Genomic DNA, 8533 nt, shown 5'->3' with positions numbered 1-8533 from the left:
GGTGGTACGGACAAAGGATCTGCTTTGGGGAAGTCGTATTCCTGGTCGTAATGCTGGTAGTGCTGGTGAGTTACCGCCTCTCTGATATCCAATAGTTCTTCCCGGCTGTATGTAATAACACATAACATTTTCTGAGCTAACAATGTAAGAAATAATACATTAAAAAAAACAAAATACTGCAAAGTTTCATAAGAACTAGAAGCGAGGCAGCTCTCTCTGTTGACGTCATCTTTTCAATTATTTAAAATTCTAGCTGCATTATCTATGCTACAGAACGTTGAGGTCTCCTTGCCACCTGATGACAGCATCAGCTGTATGGCTTTCATTCCGCCCACCATGCCAGGAAACTTCCACATTCAAGGATCCTGGGCCAATGACGTGAGTGATTGTCACTATAAGTTGAATCAGGTTGGAAGTAGTCCTGGTTTGGAACAACAGTATGCACAGCTCTCCAGGACCATGGTTGGTGACCGCTGTCTTAATTGCTCTCTGTGTGCACTAACCAAAGGTCCAGTGCTGGGAGGTGCAGGACAATGTGCCGACCATCCCTAACACCCTGACTACACCGCTCGTGTCGCGTGCGCGAGCGTTGCAAAATAAATTTAGGAATATATTTTATTCAATCATTGCACCCACATTGCCCGCGCACGCCAACGAGCGTCTGCGTTGCCGAAGGCTAGGAAGTGCAAGCTAACTAGCTAAATTGCCATACATGTTTAATGCTTTTCGACCTGTCCCCAAATTAATGTAATTGGTTCAGAGTTTGTTTTGATATTTTAACCTGCATGTCGTGATCGCATTTGGTGTAGCGGGACAAAATAAATGTATGCACGATTGTGCACGATGGCGCCCGCAAGCAGCCGGTTTGGGTTCCGTGGCCCAGCAGATGCACACTGGTCATGTACTGGACATTTGCTGGAGTGATGTAAGCCTGGCATAACACACTAGAACTGCAAGCACAGAGAATTATGAACATACTATTGTTCACACAGCCACTGCCTTATAACTACAATACATTTAAGATGCTGAATGAGCAATGAGAAACAATGCTATGTCGGTGTCTTGGAAATGGGAAAAATAAATACCTGGATTACAGGGTCTGATTATACACTTTTCTGTTTAAACAGGATAGAAACAAAGTATTGTTGGCTTCCTGTGACAAGACAGCTAAGATGTGGGACCTGAACAGAAACCAGGTTGAACAGGTAACAACCTCCTCTCTCTTTTCAACCATGTTGCCCTAACAGACTAATAACATAAGGATGATGATAAAATGATCTTGATGAAAACCCACGTTTACCCCCTAGCACGATGGCACTGGATAAAAACTACTGACTACAGCTGTATTATGACGGGCAGCTGGGACAAAACACTGAAGATTGTCATTCTAAACATTTGAGATTCGTCATCTCTCAGAATGTTATAAAGTGCACTTTCGAAGTCATTGGTTCTAATTACAAAAGGAGGATGTTAGATGTGATGATCTTCTTCACTCATCTCTTGTCCCCCCCTCAGTTCTAGGACACATGCTCCCCCAATCCCATAATGTCTCTGCAGATGCCAGAGAGAAGCTAGTGTGCATGTGTGGTGTACCCCATAGCAGTGCTGGCCATAGCAGAGAGAGGCCTTCCCTTTCCTTTTCTCTTAATCACGTATTGTTTCTCTCTCTCTCTGTATACTGTTCATCTTAACATCATCCTGAGCATTTGCAGCATCGGTTCTTCATGAATGACCTCTGAATGCCCTTGTTGAACATTCTCTACAACATTGCTGTGTGGAAATATTTAAGGCCAAGCGGGCTTTACACAGGCTTTGCACTGGGGGTCGCATGGCTATCCACTACATTAACCCCCCAAACCTGTGTCCCAGTAAGATTATTGAATTGTGATGTACCTGTCTATGGGTTTTTTGTTGCAAATCCAAGGACAACTTTATCTTTAAGTGTCACAAGTCCAATGGCACCAACACTGCTAACCTACGACCCTGTTACTGGAGAGCTACCCTCCTGTAGGTTTTCACTCCAACCCCATTTGTAACTGACCTGATTCAGTTTATCAACCAGGTAATTATTAGAATCAGGTGTGCTAGATTACGGTTGGACCGAAAACCTACAGGACGGTAGCTCTCCAGGAACAGGGTTGGTGAGACCTGCTGCATACACTGTATGTTGCCTTGTCTTTATTCAGTAATGCAATGGTGCCTTTCTTTACATGAGTAGTTGTCAATTAGTCTCAAACTAAACAACGTAGCATTGATCTCTCTCCCTACCATATTTTCTATATCTTTCTCTCTCTTAACTCCCCCCCTCTCTCTTGCTCTCCCTCCATTTATCCCCCTCTACCTCACTCTCTCAGGTGAATGCTATCTCCTTCCACCCTGTCCACGGTACAATGTCCACTGTGGGACCTGACAGACGCTTAATCTTCTGGTACAAAGATGCCCGCACCAAGTTAAAGACCTCAGAGCAGCTGGACATTCCAATCACCACATGCTGCTTCCACAACAACGGCAACATATTCGCCTACGCCTCCAGCTTCGATTGGTCAAAGGTGAGATTAATGATTTCACTAAATTAATAAATCTACTTCATGTCTATTGTATTGTCTTATACCCGTTTGTGTTAGCACTCTAATGCAGTCAGTTGCTAACTCATGTCATCTCTGAACACCCAGGAGCATGAATACTACAATCCCCAGAAAAATACAAAATACATTTTCCTGCCGAATGCTGCTGAGGAACAAGATATGGTGAGAAAGGGACAGTTGTTGTCTGTAACCTCAGAGACAATGTCGCCTGATGGGGCTGCCCCCCTTCCTCAGTGCTGTTGTGACACTCGCTGGGACCTTCATCACTATCCCATGGTTGTTCGAATGCAGGGAGGCAGGCTGTCACTAGTTTTGCTCTGTTAAAAGTAGTGATAGATTTTTTCAGTGCTGCTGCGTAGTGCTAAGTTTGAGGTTGCAGGTGTACTGACTTGAAGTCAGGCTGTCAGTTTTGGTTTAACCTATGCTGTGCATATAGGCTCCCGTAGCCCATGAAGGGTCAGTGATTTCCTGGAATGGAGAAGACTCGATTTGATAACTGAATTTTTAGGAAAAATAAGGATTTTCAGTGCCTTTCTAAACACCTGGACCTATGCCTTGGCGTGGTGTTGCATACTGAGCATGGACCAATCAGAGGAGACTACTCGCCCAGTATTGATGACAGCTGTGTGACTATTTTTTTTATTTCACCTTAATTTCACCTTTATTTAACCAGGTAGGCCAGTTGAGAACAAGTTCTCATTTACAACTGCGATCTGACTAAGATAAAGCAATGCAGTGTGACACAAACAACAACACAGAGTTACACATGGAATAAACAAACATACAGTCAATAACACAATAGAACAAAAAGTCTATATACAGTGTGTGCAAATGGCATGAGGAGGTAAGGCAATAAATAGGCCATAGTAGCGAAGTAATTACAATTTAGCAAATTAACACTGGAGTGATAGATGTGCAGATGATGATGTGCAAGTAGAAATACTGGTGTGCAAAAGAGAAAAAAAATTACATTTAAAAAAAAAACTATATGGGGATGAGGTAGGTAGATTGGATGGGCTATTTACACATGGGCTGTGTACAGCTACAGCGATCATTAAGTTGCTCAGATAGCTGATGCTTAAAGTTAGTGAGGGAGATATAAGTCTCCAACTTCAGCGATTTTTGCAATTCTTTCCAGTCATTGGCAGCAGAGAACTGGAAGGAAAGGCAGCCAAAAGTGGTGTTGGCTTTGGGGATGACCAGTGAGATATACCTGCTGGAACGCGTGCTACGGGTGGATGTTGTTATGGTGACCAGTGAGCTGAGATAAGGCAGAGCTTTACCAAGCAATAACTTATAGATGACCTGGAACCAGTGGGTCTGGTGACGAATATGTAGCGAGGGCCAGCCGATGAGACCATACAGGTCGCAGTGGTGGGTGGGATATGGGGCTTTGGTGACAAAATGGATGGCACTGTGATAGACTGAATCCAGATTGCTGAGTAGATTGTTGGAGGCTATTTTGTAAATGATATCGTCGAGGATCGGTAGGATGGTCAGTTTTACGAGGGTATCTTTGATCTAGTGATGGAGATTTTGTTGTGAAATAGGAAGCAGATTCTAGATTTAATTTTGGATTGGAGACGTTTAAAAACCTCTTTGAGCTAGGTGGGGCGCTAGTGCCCCACCTCGACAACATCCGGTGAAATAGCAGAGCACGAAATTGAGTCTGGAATGAGAGTTTACAGTCTAACCAGACATCTAGTTATTTGTAGTTGTCCACATATTCTAAGTCAGAACCGTCCAGAGTAGTGATGCTAGTCAGCGGGTGGGTGCGGGCAGCGATCGGTTGAAAAGCATGCATTTAGTTTTACTAGCGTTTAAGAGCAGTTGGAGGCCACGGAAGGAGTGTTGTATGGCACTGAAAATCGTTTGGAGGTTTGTTAACACAGTGTCCAAAGAAGGGCCAGATGTATACAGAATGGTGTCGTCTGCATAGAGGTTGATCAGGAAATCACCAGCAGCAAGAGCGACATCGTTGATACATAGAGAAAAAATAGTCGGCCCAAGAATTTAACCCTCTGGCACCCCCATAGAGACTGCCAGAAGTCCAGACAACACGCCCTCCAATTTGAAACACTGAAATCTATCTGAGAATTAGTTGGTGAACCAAGCGAGGCAGTCATTTGAGAAACCAAGGCTGTTGAGTCTGCCAGTAAGAATACGGTGATTGACAATGTCGAAAACCTTGGCCAGGTCGATGAAGACGGTTGCACAGTACTGTCTTTTATCAATAGCGGTTATGATATCGTTTAGTACCTTGAGCGTGGCTGAGGTACACCCGTGACCAGCTCTCTGTATACTCTGTATACTCGTCGCAAGACCCACTGGTTGATGCTTATTTATAAATCCCTCTTAGGCCTCACTCCCCCCTATCTGAGATATTTACTGCAGCCCTCATTCTCCACATACAACACCCGTTCTGCCAGTCACATTCTGTTAAAGGTCCGCAAAGCACACACATCCCTAGGTCGCTCCTCTTTTCAGTTTGCTGCAGCTAGCGACTGGAACGAGCTGCAACAAACACTCAAACTGACAGTTTTATCTCAGTTTTATCAGTTTGACCTTTGTGCTGATGACTTTGCCCAATAATGTACCATGTTTTTGTGTTGCTACCATGTTGTTGTCATGTTGTGTTGCTACCATGCTGTGCTGTCCTGTTTTGCTGTTATTTTGTTGTCTTAGGTTTCTCTTTATGTAGTGTTGTGTCTCTCTTGTTGTGATGTGTGTTTTGTCCGATATTTATATTGTATTTTTAATTTAATATTTTAAAATCCCAGGCCCTTGTCCACGCAGGAGGCCTTTTGCCTTTTTGTAGACCGTCATTGTAAATAAGAATTTGTTCTTAACTGACTTGCCTAGTTAAATAAAAGTTCAATAAAAATACATAAATAATCAAATAAAAAGTGGAACCAACATGACCATGATGCTCTTTTATGTCTGTGCTTTAATCCAAGTGGCCACTAGGTGGAGTGTCCTGCCTTTTTGCCTGTGGTGATCCAGACAGAGACAAAGAAAGGTTTGGAGGTCAGTTGAGGATCAAATTAGTGGTTTGATTCATCAGGTGAGTGCTTTGAGTGGTAAAGGAGCCTGGGATTGAGGATTTATCAGTTGGATATGAATGAGGGGTGGTGGGGAGCTACAAAGGCCATGTGTGAAAAATGGATTGGTCATGGTGAAGGTGTGAATGAAATGCATTTTATTGTGGTCATTAGAGTGTCACCTCACTGCCAGCCAGGGCCTAGGTACTTAGCAGATGTGCGCCAATGCACAGAGGTTGCGAAGTTACAGTGTTACTGTCCACTGGCTCCTCACAAACTGTTGTGTGCTTGCATCAAAAAGGCTTTGGTTTTAAAACAAACCAATGTTTTCATCCACACAGGCCACAATCCATAATTTGGAACTCGTAGGCATAAGAATATGTACTGATGTATGTAATGGTGTTACTGATTGATACTACTGAATGTAAATGTAACATAAAAATGGAGATGTAACATGTTTGGATGTAGGCCTAGAGTAATGGGTCTCTTTCTCTCCGTGTGGTGTCAAGTTGGATCTTATTTGGTTCTGTTGTTCTTATTTTTAGTTCAGACCTTGAGCTGTCTATTGATGTTCTGTATTATGTCATGTTCTATGTTTTGTGTGGACTGTTGAACCCAGGAAGAGTAGCTGCTGTGTCAGCAACAGCTAATTGGGATCCTAATAAAACACAACAACAAAAATACTAGAACCCAACGTTTCATTACCCTCTCCACGCCATCTTTTCATAAATCCATGTGATTTTCATTGTGTCAATTATTCATAGGAGTCAATAGGCTGTACCATGCTCCTGTAGTAATTAGAGGTGCTATAAATATACTGGCAAAGTCATGTTTTATTCAGGGGTAAAGGTGGTGACCCACACTCAGTCCAATTGTACTTGCCCTGGCATGTTCTCCGGACCCTAGTCAGCCCTAACTGATGTTTGTTCCTCTGTACAATCAAACAATCAATTATATCATAATGGAGTCAGGATTCTCTCATTGGTACAGCTGTAGAACCTTTTGAGGATCTGAGGACCCATGACAAATCTTTTTAGTCTCCTGAGGGGGAACAGGTTTTGTTGTGCCCTCTTCACAACTGTCTTGGTGTTGCTTGAACCATGTTAGTTTGTTGGACACCAAGGAACTTGAAGCTCTCAACCTTCTCCACTAACGTCCCGTCGATAAGAATGGTGGTGTGCTCGGTCCTCCTTTTCCTGTTGTCCAGAATCATCTCCTTTGTCTTCGTCTTGTTGTCCTGGCACCACACGGCCAGGTCTCTGACCTCCCTATAGGCTGTCTTGTCATTGTCGTGATCAGGCCTACCACTGTTGTTTCATTGGAAAACTTAATGATGGTGTTGGAGTGGTGCCTGGCCATGCAGTTCTGAGTGAACAGGGAGTACAGGAGGGGACTCTGCACGCACCCCTGAGGGGCCCCCATGTTGAGGATCAGCAACAGTTCTCAATTACGTAGCCCCCTTTCACCCTACATTGGTATCAGAAGTCTGATGGCACTATTGTTTAATAAGAGCGACTGCTAAGTGAACGGAATGTATATTTAAAAATGAACAGTTCCAAAGCATGCTGAGTATTATTCTAATTAGTTCAGTCCCGAAATAAAGACAATAATAATATCCAATGTGCTTTGCATTTAAATTTGGTGTGTTCATTTTCACATACAGTACCAGTCAAAATTTTGGACGCACCTACTCATTCAAAGGTTTTTCTTTATTTTTACTATTTTCTACATTTCAGAATAAAAGTGAAGACATCAAATCTATGAAATAACGCATATGGAATCATGTAGTAACCAAAAAAGTGTTAGACAAATCAAAATATATTTTACATTTGAGATTCTTCAAAGTTGCCTTGATGACAGCTTTGGACACTATTTGCATTCTCTCAACCAGCTTCATGAGGTAGTCACCTGGAATGCATTTCAATTAACAGGTGTGCCTTGTTAAAAGTTAATTTGTGGAATTTCTTTCCTTCTTAATGCGTTTGAGCCAATCAGTTGTGTTGTGACAATGTAGAGTTGGTATACAGAAGATATCCCTATTTGGTAAAAGACCAAGTCCATATTATGGCAAGAACTGCACAAATATGCAAAGAGAAACAACAGTCCATCAATACTTTAAGACATGAAGGTCAGTCAATCTGGAACATTTCTTCAAGTGCAGTCGCAAACGCCATCAAGCGCTATGATGAAACTTCCTTTCCTGTGAGGACCGACACAGCAAAGGAAGACCCAGAGTTACCTATGCTGCAGAGGATAAGTTCATTGGAGTTACCAGCCTCAGAAATTGCACCCCAAATAAATTAGTTAAAGTAACAGACACATCTCAACATCAACTGTTTAGAGGAGACTGCGTGAATCAGGTCTTCATGGTCGAATTGCTACAAAGAAACCACTACTAAAGGATACCAATAAGAAGAAGAGCTTGGTTGGGCCAAGAAACACAAGCAATGGACATTAAACTGGTGGAAATCTGTCCTTTGTTCTGATTAGTCCAAATGTGAGATGTTTGGTTCCAACCGCTGTGTCTTTGTGAGATGCAGAATAGGTGAACAGAGGATCTCCACATGTGTGGTTCCCACCGTGAAGCATGGAGGAGGGGGTGTGGGGGTGCTTTGCTGGTGAAACTGTCAGTGATTTATTTAGAATTCAAGGCACACTTAACCAGCATTGCTACCACAGCATTCTGCAGCGATACGCCATCCCATCTGGTTTGCGCTAAGTGGGACTATCATTTGTTTTTCAAAAGGACAATGACCCAACACACCTTCAGGCTGTGTAAGGGCTATTTGACCAAGAAGGAGAGTGATTGAGTGCTGCATCAAATTACCTATCCTCCACAATCACCCAACCTCAACCCAATTGAGATTATTTGGGATGAGTTGGACCGCAGAGTGAAGCAAAAGCACC

At 42.9% G+C, this 8533-nt stretch overlaps 1 pseudogene; it reads left to right on the top strand.

Moving 5' to 3' along the window:
* The first annotated feature begins 264 nt into the window (after positions 1 to 264).
* LOC110493249 lies at positions 265 to 6254 on the top strand (annotated as a pseudogene).
* The last annotated feature ends 2279 nt before the right edge of the window (positions 6255 to 8533 follow it).

This window comes from Oncorhynchus mykiss, chromosome 17 (assembly GCF_013265735.2).
Source record: "Oncorhynchus mykiss isolate Arlee chromosome 17, USDA_OmykA_1.1, whole genome shotgun sequence".
Classification (NCBI taxonomy): domain Eukaryota; kingdom Metazoa; phylum Chordata; class Actinopteri; order Salmoniformes; family Salmonidae; genus Oncorhynchus; species Oncorhynchus mykiss.
Note: the sequence above shows the minus strand (reverse complement) of the source record. Positions and strands in the feature narration are given on the sequence as shown.